Here is a 13163-nt window from a genome sequence, read left to right as displayed (position 1 = left end):
ATTTCCTCTTATTGAAAAATGTATTTTCTTTGTTTTTTGGTTTCAGCCATTTTGCTAGTGTCTCCACCCCTAGGTATGTGCTTATTTAAATTTTTGTCCTAATTAAAGATAATTAGGATAAACTTTTCAAAAATAAATGTAAGAGCTTATTTATTTCTTTATTTACTTATTGATTTATTTTGATGTGAGATAAGCAACTGTTGATAAAGAAATTGATACATAATTCTACTTAAATAATTAAGGTTCCATAATAATATCGAAAATGATGCAGATGTCATTTCCGGCAAGGACTGTTAGAATTTGTTTTATTTTCCAGTTAATTTATGTTTTTAAACTTGCTCAAGAAGAAATCACAGGACTTTTTATGTTATTCGAGTTGAATACACATTCACACAAGTAGAAGAAGAATCGGAAATAAAACATTAGATGGATTGCTATAACAGCATGTGACATTTCAGCACTTTACCAACGGATAGCGACTCCTAAGTAGCACTTAAAACAGGGCTACGTGCAATTGTGTTAAGTGCATTTTTGGGAAACGCACGTAAAACAATAACGAACGTTCGCAAAGTGACTCGTAGAAAACGCTCTTAAGCGCTAAGATCAATCGTTATCGGGAAACACAGCCCTGATAGGTACAGGTATATTAGGGTGCAAATTTGGATATAAGTAGGTATTAATAAATACTGAATAGATTAATAAAGTGTATAATAGTGCTGCGTGTTCCACGTTTACTGACTAGTGTTCATGAGATGGATTGCCTGGGGAAAAAACTGTTCCGGTGTCTGGTCGTCTTGGTGTTCAGTGCTCTGTAGCGGCGACCAGATGGTAACAGTTCAAAGAGCGAGTGTGCTGGATGTGAGGGGTCCAGAGTGATTTTGCCGGCCCTTTTGCGCACTCTGGATAAGTAGAGATCTTGAAGGGTAGTAAGGGTTGTACCAATGATTCGCTCAGCAGTCCGGACTATGCGATGTAGTCTTCTGAGATCAGAATTGGTAGCTGAGCTGAACCAGACAGTAATTGAAGTGCAGAGGACGGATTCAACGATGGCAGAGTAAAACTGTTTCAGCAGTTCCTGTGGCAGGTTGAGCTTCCTCAGCTGACGGAGGAAGTACAGCTTCGTCACGCCAAAGAGGATGCTTACAGGAAAGGGGACAGTGTCCTGTATAAGCAGGCTAAATACACACTGGAAAAGGAGAACAAAGTGGCAAAGAAGAATTATTCCGAAAAGATAAGGAATCAATTCTCTTCCAGTGACTCTTCATCAGTGTGGGACAGCCTGAAAGCCATCACTAACTACAAGACACCATCCCCCTACATGGTGGAGAACCAGCAACTGGCAGACGACCTGAACGAGTTCTATTGCAGGTTTGAAAAAACTCCATTCACACCTCCAACAACAGCCCTAACAACACCGCTCTCCCCGACTCCGACAATCCACTTCAGTGAAAGAGATGTTCGCCAGGTCTTCAGACAGAACAAAAGAAAGAAAGCACCAGGTTCCCTGATGGTGTGACACCAGCCTGTCTGAAAACCTGTGCTGACCAGCTGGCCCCCATTTTCTCACTAATCTTCAATTGGTCTCTGGAGATGTGTGAAGTACCGAACTGCCTCAAACGTTCGACAATCATTCCCATTCCAAAGAAACCCAAAATAACAGGACTCAATGACTACAGACCTGTGGCGCTAACATCTGCTTGAAAAACTGGTTTTGGCTCATCTGAAGGTCATCACCGGACCCTTACTGGAACCCCTGCAGTTTGCTTATCGAGCAAACAGGTCCGTAGATGATGCAGTGAACATGGGTTTACACTTCATCCTGCAGCATCTGGATAAATCAGGGACTTATGTGAGGATCCTGTTTGTGGACTTCAGTTCAGCCTTTAACAGCATCATCCCAAACCTCCTCCTTCCCAAACTATCTCAGCTCTCCGTGCCCACCGCTCTCTGTCAGTGGATCAACAGCTTCCTGACAGACAGACAGCAGCTAGTGAGGCTGGGAAAATTCTCATCCAGCACCCGGACTATCAGCACTGGCGCCCCTCAGGGTTGTGTTCTCTCTCCATTGCTCTTCTCCCTGTATACGAATGACTGTACCTCTAAAGACCCCTCTGTCAAGCCCCTGCTCTCCCCCCACTCACCATCATGAACAGCACTGTTAACACAGTGGAGTCATTCAGGTTCCTTGGCAATACCATCTCCCAGGACCTGAAGTGGGATGTTCACATAGACTCCATTGTGAAAAAGGCCCAGTAGAGGCTGTACTTCCTCCGTCAGCTGAGGAAGCTCAACCTGCCACAGGAACTGCTGAAACAGTTTTACTCTGCCATCGTTGAATCCGTCCTCTGCACTTCAATTACTGTCTGGTTCAGCTCAGCTACCAATTCTGATCTCAGAAGACTACATCGCATAGTCCGGACTGCTGAGCGAATCATTGGTACAACCCTTACTACCCTTCAAGATCTCTACTTATCCAGAGTGCGCAAAAGGGCCGGCAAAATCACGGTGATCTGATCAGCGAGTTTCTGCAAAGCCAGGCTCACGTGCGCTTGCGGAGGAATGTAGACGCTCACGAGAATGAACGAGCAAAACTCTTGCGGCCAGTAGAACGGCTTACAGTTAATGAAGAGCGCTTCTAGATCAGAACAACACATCTTCTTTAAAACTGTTACATCTGTACACCACCTTTCATTGATGTAAAAGCACATCCCGCCGTCACGCGATTTCCCCGTTGATTCTGCATTGCGATCGCCTCTAAACAGCTGGTAGCCCGGCAACTGGATCGCACTGTCTGGTATCGCGTCATTCAGCCAGGTTTCCGTGAAACACAGAGCGGCAGAGTTTGAGAAATCCTTGTTAGACCGGGAGAGCAGGAAGAGTTCGTCCGTTTTGTTGGGAAGAGAGTCGAGATTTGCCAGATGTATGCTTGGCAACGATGTGCGGAGACCGCGCTGTCTGAGCTTCACGAGCGCGCCGGCTCGTTTCCCCGTCTGCGCGTCCTGTATCGCTTGATCAGCGCCGCCGCTCCGCCAACTACAACATTAAATAAAACGTCCGAATAATCGAAAACCGGTTGAAAGTTTTGTGGTGTGTTCTGCCGAATGTTCAGCAGTTCATCCTGGGTAAAACTGATTGTGTTTGCAAAACAAAAAACAGGAAGAACGAACTAAAACAACTGGAGAGCTACGCACAGAGGCTTCTATACGCGGCGCCATCATGATCTATTTGATTTTAAATTTTAAAAATAAATATTTTTTAAATGTATTTATTTTTGTACTGTACACAAAAGTGGCACATACAAATGAAAAGTTGTGCACATGTGAATATGATTTAATAAAACTATTTTCCCACTTTACAGTGTCACCATGAAGTTCACAGTGCCGTTATCGCCAGTTTGGATTCTTGTGATGATTGTAGTGGTCCTGTGTCAAGACGAAAATGGCTTGGTTTAACTTGCAAATGTAAGTATCTACAGTCGCGGCCAAAGTTTTGAGAATGACACAAATATTAGTTTTCACAAAGTTTGCTGCAAAACTGCTTTTAGATCTTTGTTTCAGTTGTTTCTGTGATGTACTGAAATATAATTACAAGCACTTCATACGTTTCAAAGGCTTTTATCGACAATTACATGACATTTATGCAAAGAGTCAGTATTTGCAGTGTTGGCCCTTCTTTTTCAGGACCTCTGCAATTCGACTGGGCATGCTCTCAATCAACTTCTGGGCCAAATCCTGACTGATAGCAACCCATTCTTTCATAATCACTTCTTGGAGTTTGGCAGAATTAGTGGGTTTTTGTTTGTCCACCCGCCTCTTGAGGATTGACCACAAGTTCTCAATGGGATTAAGACCTTGGCAGTTTCCAGGCCATGGACCCAAAATTTCAACGTTTAGGTCCCCGAGCCACTTACTTATCACTTTTGCCTTATGGCACGGTGCTCCATTGTGCTGGAAAATGCATTGTTCTTCACCAAACTGTTGTTGGATTGTTGGAAGAAGTTGCTGTTGGAGGGTGTTTTGGTACCATTCTTTATTCATGGCTGTGTTTTTGGGCAAAATTGTGAGTGAGCCCACTCCTTTGGATGAGAAGCAACCCCACACATGAATGGTCTCAGGATGCTTTACTGTAGGCATGACACAGGACTGATGGTAGCGCTCACCTTTTCTTCTCCGGACAAGCCTTTTTCCAGATGCCCCAAACAATTGGAAAGAGGCTTCATCGGAGAATGTGACTTTGTCCCAGTCCTCAGCAGTCCATTCGTCATACTTTTTGCAGAAGATCAATCTGTCCCTGATGTTTTTTTTGGAGAGAATTTGCTTCTTTGCTGCCCTTCTTGACACCAGGTCATCTTCCAAAAGTCTTCGCCTCACTGTGTGTGCAGATGCACTCACACCTGCCTGTTGCCATTCCTGAGCAAGCTCTGCACTGGTGGCACTCCGATCCCGCAGCTGAATCTTTTTTAGGAGATAATCCTGGCGCTTGCTGGACTTTCTTGGACGCCCTGAAGCCTTCTTAACAAGAATTGAACCTCTTTCCTTGAAGTTCTTGATGATCCTATAAATTGTTGATTTAGGTGCAATCTTAGTAGCCACAATATCCTTGCCTGTGAAGCCATTTTTATGCAATGCAATGATGGCTGCACGCATTTCTTTGCAGGTCACCATGGTTAACAATGGAAGAACAAAGATTTCAAGCATCACCCTCCTTTTAACATGTCAAGTCTGCCATTCTAACCCAATCAGCCTGACATAATGATCTCCAGCCTTGTGCTCGTCAACATTCTCACCCGAGTTAACAAGACGATAACTGAAATGATCTCAGCAGGTCCTTTAATGACAGCATTGAAATGCAGTAGAAAGTTTTTTCGGGATTAAGTTCATTTTCATGGCAAAGAAGGACTATGCAATTCATCTGATCACTCTTCATTCTGGAGTATATGCAAATTGCTATTATAAAAACTTAAGCAGCAACTTTTCCAATTTCCAATATTTATGTAATTCTCAAAACTTTTGGCCACGACTGTACATCACTCAAATATATGGTGTGTATGTGTGGTCATTTTTTGAGACTGTGTTCTTGAGTCTCTTGAATACAAAATGGATTTGTCCTATAATTTCCTGTTATTTTTGTTTAGGTTATTTTCAACCCGTATGCATTTTGTTTTCATATTTGTTGTTTTTAAATAAATAAAATTGTTTTATAGAATATTGTGCAGTGATCTGATTGCTCAATTTTTTCAGTATGTTCGAGATCATGGCACAAAACCTCCTTCATGAAGAATATGAGAATGGTATGTTAATTTGTTATATCACTTATAAACTATTAACATTTTAAAGTTTGTTACATAAAAACTGCACTCTGCTATAATGACAGTACAGTTTTTCTTATACAGGTTTTTAATAATAATGAAATTATTATTACTATTATCATCATCATTATTAGTGTTGTCTTTTTTTTTTTTTTTTAGCCAGAGGTTGAATTTTCCAGTTTTGAAGAAATCAGCTCTGATGAACCGTATTCTCCATGCCCTAAATCCTTGACCAATGACTCCTCTGATGACTTTATCTCAGACTCTCAACAAAACAGCAGCAGTGATGATAGTCTGTCTGTCAAGACACTGAAACTACCATCTCACAAAACAGCACCATCCGAGTCTTTTAAGAGGGCAAGGAGTGTTCTACAACACACTCACTGTAACACACAGGACATGGTGAGTGATAAATCCAGCACCGCTGAAGACCTCAGACGTGATTATGTACCCAGTGATGATGGTGATAGTACCACAAACAACACTGAGGCGCTCCAGAGTTTTAAGATGATGCCAACAAAGTCTTCTAATAAACAGGCTACAATTGATAATGTGTCAAACCTTAAAGAAACCCCCCAAAATACTTTTTCCACCCACAAAAATTATTGTTATGTGTGCAAGAAACCTCAGTCTAAAATTTCCCATCACTTTAAAAAGCATCAAGACAGTGAGACCGAAATTGCTACTGCATTCTTGCTTCCTGAACACTCCCGGGACAGAAAAAGGCTACTTGAGAAGCTACGAAATAGAGGCAACTATGAACATAATCAAGAGATTATGGATAGTAAAAGTGGCCCACTGAAGGTTAGAATGCCCTTCAAAGACGTTTTCAGAGTCTGACGCAACGGGCAAGGCCAAAGTTTTAGTGTTGGCTGATATCACAGACTCAACATTCTCCCAAGCAATATCTCCTGAGGTGTGGAAAATATTGGGAAATATGAATGACATATCATCTGTAGTTCGAAATGATTTCCTCATACTTCAGTTGAGTCAGAGTCTTTACAACAAGCATGGTAGTGATCCAACAAAATCTGAATACATTAGACAGAAGGTTCGAGAAATGGGCAGACTCTTGATAAACTTGAGAAGAAAATACTCCATATTTACCTTTGAAGAAGCTGTGAAACCAAACAATTTTTACAAAGTCATTGAGGCTGTGAAAGATGTTGCTGGTTACGATGAAAAGAGCCATTCGTATAAGACGCCGAGCCTTGCGCTAAAGTTAGGACATTCCCTTAACAAGATTGGTGACATTATTCTCTGCAGGGCCATCACAGCAGAGGATGACGATATGACAAAAGCGGCAGAGCGATTCAAAAGACTGTGCTCAAGTGAATGGACAGAACATGTCTCCTATGCTGCTCTTGCTACTTTGAGCAAATCAAAGTTCTACAAACCATCTACTATACCATTTACCCAGGACGTGCAGCTTCTGCATCAGTACCTAGAGAAGAAATCATTTGATGCTTTCGAAAGCCTAAAAAATCACGAATCTTCAGAAACATATTCAGAGCTCGCCAAAGTGACACTTGTGACAACTAGCCAACCTTTTGGGCCATGACATTCGAGTCCATAGAGACTATTATCGGTTGCCAGATGCAACAATAGAAATTGCAAAAATCTCAAAGCTGCTACTGGCAATGGAGAAAGGAAATCTTGCAAGATTCCAAGGAAAATCTCTTGATGAAATTGAGATTGAAGGTATGTGCGTATTTTAATATAATAATAATAATAATAATGTGTTAAGAAGTCATTAGAATAAGGGTGACATTGTAAAATATGAGGAAATAAATGTAGAACTATCTTATAAAACAGTGGTTCTCAATCCTGGTCTTGGGGCTCCTCTGCTCTGCACATTTTGCATGTCTCCCTTATTTAACACAACTGATTGAGATCATCAGCTCATTAGTTCAGTTCATGAATCTCTCTCCTAACAAGCTGATGATCTCAATCAGATGTGTTAAATAAGGGAGACATACAAAATGTGCAGACCAGTGGACCCCCAGGACCAGGATTGAGAACCACTGTTATAGAACATGACATAAATATAGAATTATCTTAGGAGATGAGAGAAAAGTACAGTTCTACAGACAATGTTTAGCTAAATTGGAATTATTAAAATGTTAGTCATAGTCATTTTTTTTTTAGATATGACAAAGAGATTTTTTTTAGAGTTCCTAATTCTTTTAAATAATACAATTATGGAAGCTATATATGTGCACCTAATACGCACCTATGGGTGTTTGTCAAATATGCTTTTCTATAGATGAAATCGATCTGGAATTAGACGAGGAAGAAATAAGTGATGAGAATGATGAAGACTCAGATCCTGCCCATGGAATAAGGGGTATGTAAGGATATTTATTCCATTGTGCATCAATGGCATTGTGTATTCACTACAGAACTTACAACAGGAGTTCCACTATATTGTTCATTCAGGCTTGCAAGTGGTTATGTTTAATTTTTTTTGGGTTCCCCCTTTTTTTGTGAAACACACAGAGACTCGCAGAACATTAGACCTGTTTTTTCAAGCTCTCCTGATGACTCTATCATGGTAAACACTCTCCAGTGTTGGCAAGGCAGTACCAGAGATGGTTTGGGCAGCTCTCACCACCTGCTGTATAGCCTTATGATCCTGAACTGTGCAGTTTCTGAACCAGACTGTAATGTAGCTGGTGAGGATGCTCTTGATTGCACATTTGTAGAAGCATCTAAGAATCTGGCTTGCCATTCCAAGTTTTCCTCAGTCTTCTAAAGAAGTGTACATGCTGATATTGATCCAGGTGAAATCCTCTGTGATATGAACTCCCAGGAGGCTGAAGCCATAGGTAAAGAATTTGATGAGTTTGAATAGTATCACTGTACTGAATGTTGAAATCAAGCATATAACATTAGTTCTGTCCGGGCACAAGAGTCAAGCTTGCGGCGGCTGATTCTCAGCTGATCCGTGTCTACCTATAGGAGTATGATGCCTGTAACGGCATCCCTATATCATGCGTATTTAGTATCATTTAGCAGCTTTATCGCTTGATCAGCTTGAGTAGCTGGGACAGGCCGGGACAGGCCACCTTAGATCCGCTCGTGGCACAGTAATCACAGTACATATTGGTGTTAAAATGTAATTTATGCTTAATTTTCTATTGAATAGAAGGGGAACGGGTTTTTGGTATATGGGTTGCCAAGTTTAAGTATGCATTTAATTAATCAATTTATTATTGTTATTATTATTATTATTTATTATAGATGAGGCTGAAAGCTCCAACGGTATTTTTTACATTAATTTAATATATATATTTGTATTATATTATATATGTTTAGATTTAAGGTGGTCAGAATTTGTACTGTTACAAAAAGGAAAAAGACATAGGAAAAAGAAAAATGCCTCCAGATGAGTGTTGGAAGTTGCCGGTATTCTAAGAATACCTACTTCCCCCCATTCCGTTTATTCGCCCTTTAAATAAAGCAGTTCGAGTATCCGTCAAAAGTTAAAATCAATTTAATAGTAAAGTCAAAGAGTGCTGAGCTCAGGATTACAGAACAGCCAATATCAAATCTGACATCTGGGCAGTCCAGAATGTCTTACAAAACTAAATGCAGGTATTTATATTCTTGATTCTGCAGGTCCCTCCTACTGACATCTTTCAGCTTCCTCCTCCAATCAAGGCCTGTTTTCACCAATCGCTCCTGCACAGAAAAGAAAAATACAGCCCCCACCCCATTCTTCTTCTTAGAGTGACCAAAAGTCTAAAACGACCTTCAAACAGCTACTGTTGCAAGGCTTCTTTTCTCCTACATGCCTGTAAACAGAGCTTTCTCAGAAATGACATAAATGTAGAGAGTTTGCAACTACACACATATTTTACTAAACAGATTCTGTTACACAGTGTCTTCTTTGTCTTTTTAACAGAACATTCTGTCTTCTCATAAACACAGAATATCCAAAACACAAATTTAAAAGCATTTAGAAAAAGTATTTTCTACAATTCCCTCTCTTGATCTCTGAAATAGATCACACCTCTTCATCCTCATCATCAAATGCACTCTCATCTGCCAGCAAAGGCATCTTTTCTCCTAACCAGATTGCTCTCAACATGCTTCCACCTGTTTCCAATCAAAATTAAAGGGACAGCCATCCTCACCATAGTGCACAATCCTTCTGTTATTTCTGTGGGCCTAACTATCATCACACCTGTACCACATGCACAATACAGACCTGCTCTAGCCCATAACCCCACCATGTCCTGCCCCCTCTGATGGATTACCTTGCACCATGACACTCTGAAGTTCCTTACTATCAGCTTATCGTTTCTAGAGGAAGTGAAATTGACACAGGTATAATGTCCCTCTCTTACCTTGTGTGCAGCCCCTACAGAAGTGATATTAGTGGTAACAGGATAGATTTTGCTCAGTTCAGAACAGTTCTTTGGTTCTGCCATTTTTGTCATGCTCAGTATACACTCATAACCCCATTTATCTTCAGGATGCAGAGGAGCTGGTTCTGTATTAAGTTCAGGTCTAGCCGCAGCACAAGCCAGACAGCCACTCAGTTTCAATTCAGCTGCACTCCTGTGTAACCAATCAATCCATAAATTAATCTCTTTATACTCTGTTTCCATTGTAACTATGTCATGTGGGGTGATATTGCTGTAATCAGTACTTCTAACCACTTTACCTGGCTTTGTGAGATCCCTGACCACCGGGGCTGCAGTTGTGGTGTTTTTGCTCTCTACCAGTATTCGTATAAGTTGTAATGGGTCTTTTCCTGACACATCTACTCACAATGTTATAAACATTTCAACCCTGTCTGGCCCAGTTTGTTTACCCATTTGCCCCACGCCGTTTGGGGTCCCCTATATAGACGGAGTCCGTGGTATAGCGAATCCGGGCTGGCCATAGGGCTTTTTGCCAACATAGTTCTAGTATAGCCCACAAAACACTCCACTCCCACTTTTAGTTGTCTCCTAAAACCCATCTCTGCTCAGTATAATTATTTGTATGTCCCCGTCTGCGAACACACTTTCAATTATTTCCTTGACTTTGGTGTAGTCCAACCTGTCTAACCTGCAGCCTAGTTTTGGTATAGCCAGTACCTGTATTTTGTTTCTCCTGCACAGCTCTTTGAGCTCTTCTAGCCTATCTCTTAAGTGTTTGTACGTGGGCAGGTCCCTGCACCACCACTTAGTAATTAAATGAAATATCTGTTTCTTGTCATGTGTGGTCAGAATGCACTGACCCGGGGCGCTTATATGTTTTTGCAACTGTTCTACCCCGTATTTGTGTCTTATTTGCTTTGCTACACCCGCCCCTAGTGCATGGTCTGCGCTAATGCAATGTGCAATTGGAATATCTTTGCTATTTTTTAGCAAATCTCCCACCCTCTCTAGAACAGTAAAAGTGTCTTTTTGATAATTTTGTGTCCCTGTGTTGGCTTCTGAGGGTTGAGCTGATTCTTCTGTTGTGTCCTTTTCTGCTTCCTGTTCTTCCTGCTCACCCTCTCTTTGACCTGCTCGCAGGTCAACTCTGGTCTCCTGCAACGACCTGGAAGTAGCATCACAGCTCACACAAGATGAAAAATGATACCAAGTTTTTCCCTTACCCGCCAGTCGAACACAATGTGAGGTCCTTGCAGTGACCTTCATGCGATCAGACCATTTTGGAGACAGCCATTTTCGTTTCATCAATTTCAGTCTTGATCCTGGGGGCTTCAGTCACCTGCTGCCAGTCCTGTGAAAAGATGGGGTTCTGGGGAGAAAGTATGTTAATTACCGGCCCTTACTTTGTCATAGTAGTCCCCAGGTGGCAACTGGCCAGCTTCCTTATTGAATGGGGCCGATGTTCCAGAAAATTGTCGCCCTGTTAACAGTTCAAAAGGTGTTAGACCAGTGATATGGTTAATGGAGCATCATACGGACATCAGGGCTATTGGAAGAGCAGTCAACCAATTCATCCTTGTATCAGCACAAATTTTAGCCAATTTTTCTTTCAATGTCAAATTCATACGCTTTGTCATGTCTTTCTCTCCACTGTGGCACATGCTGTCAGCTTCTGACAGCACTGAAACTGCTGTGGAAGCTGGTAGCACCAGTTTACCATTTGGACCCCTCCAAATTCCCTCCCCATCTTTTACAGCCCCCTTACCCAACCATGAAGTACGTTCTTCAGGAGATGCAGCCAATTGCTGTGCTTTCACATATTGAATCGTTATTTCTGGAGCCAACAAGGTCAGCTCATCGCTCGTTGTTAAAAGCATTTGACTGTCAGTGTAGCCATCAGCCTTTTTGGCTGCTTCATCAGCTGCTGCGTTGCCCAATGCTACAAAATTAGACCCCCCTGTGTGAGCTGCACATTTAACGATAGCCAATTCATTTGGAAAATGTATTGCTTGCAGCAGCTCAGTGGCTTCTTGGGCATGTTTAATCGGTCTCCCTGTTGACGTTACTAAACCACATCTTGCCCACCTTGGCAGCTCAGTAAGTGCTGCTGATACTGCATATGCTGAGTCATAGTAAATGTTGACCCTCTGGCCTATTGGCAATTTTAGAGCACATATCAACGCCCGCAATTCAGCTCTTTGTGCTGAGGGGTGGTCACTCATGGCCTCACTTATCATTGTTTTAAATCCTACGTCTGACCTTTTCACCACAGCATACCCTGCAGATAGGTTGCCATCAGTTTTCCTAAAACAACACCCATCACAGAAAAGATCCATCACCTCACCTGTCAATGGTATCCCTCCCATGTTTTCTCTAATCTTACTGTCCCTCTCTACCAGTGGAACACAGTCATGTGGCAGTCCTTCTCCTATTAAATCTGCCATGTTTATACCTTTGTGTTCATGAGGGATATTTGAGGCAGTGACGGTTTTCAGCAACTTTCGTTGTCTCAGTGCAGAAAAAGTGAACGCAGAGGAAGAAATGAAAGATACCACCGAGTGATTAGACACTATTATCAGGGGGTGACCCACAACACTGTTTAGGTTTTTTTTTTTTTTTTTTTTTTTTTTACCATTTTAGCCAATCCTGCTACAAATCTCGCGCAAGGGGTTTGTGTTCTTTCAATAGGATCCAAGGGGGCGCTCACATATGACAAAACCCTGCGCTGCTGGTGTTGTTTTTAAAATAGCACCCCACCCACACTCGTTCCTTTTTCGCTGACGTCTAAATGAAATGGTACATAATAATCTGGGGTCTGCAGTTCTGCAGCTTTGGCAAAATCAGTTTTTAGTGTGATGAATTCCTGTTCTGCCTCAAAAGTCCATTTTAAGACACTCCTAGCATTTTTCATCCCTGCCTCTTTCTGAAATTCTTCCATATATAACACATCTCCCTCCCTGTCATATTATAGAATGCAATGCAACGGATCCACAGGGGCTGTTAAAGAAAATTTTGATGACATCCAGGATGCTCATTCTCTCGTGTGTTTTTCTATGTCTGAGGTGTCTGGGGTTGCCAGCAATAGACAGTAAATGTCTGCCCCTTTGTCCACCACCTTTTCTAAAACCCATTGTCCCGTGTCCTCCTGAATCAGCCCCCCTCCTGTGGAGCAATTATGAATTGTGCCATTTGGAAATCTTATATAGATGCCATCTGGGCTACAAAAAATGCTTACCCCCAATTTTACTAGGATGTCTCTTCCTAACAAGGGTGATGGTGCATTTGCGGAACACAAGAATCTATGAAGGTGGGTCTGTCCTGCCACCTTTATTGACAGAGGCATTGTTAGTGGCCATTTTTCTGACTCCCCAGAGAACCCTCGCACTCTCACTGTGTCAGATGAGAGTTTTCTCCCTCCACTGTGCCCCCTGTAACAGTGGAGAAAATGGCTCCAGTGTCCACCAGGGCCTTTATAGGCTTAC

The 13163-nt window shown here is 41.9% G+C and overlaps 1 pseudogene; it reads left to right on the top strand.

The window, feature by feature from the left end:
* The window catches only part of LOC141318626 (uncharacterized), a 72225-nt pseudogene that overhangs the window by 35649 nt on the left and 23413 nt on the right, over positions 1-13163 (top strand).

The sequence above is a fragment of the Garra rufa genome, chromosome 1 (genome assembly GCF_049309525.1).
Source record: "Garra rufa chromosome 1, GarRuf1.0, whole genome shotgun sequence".
NCBI classification, from domain to species: domain Eukaryota; kingdom Metazoa; phylum Chordata; class Actinopteri; order Cypriniformes; family Cyprinidae; genus Garra; species Garra rufa.
This window is presented reverse-complemented; position numbering and strand designations above follow the sequence as displayed.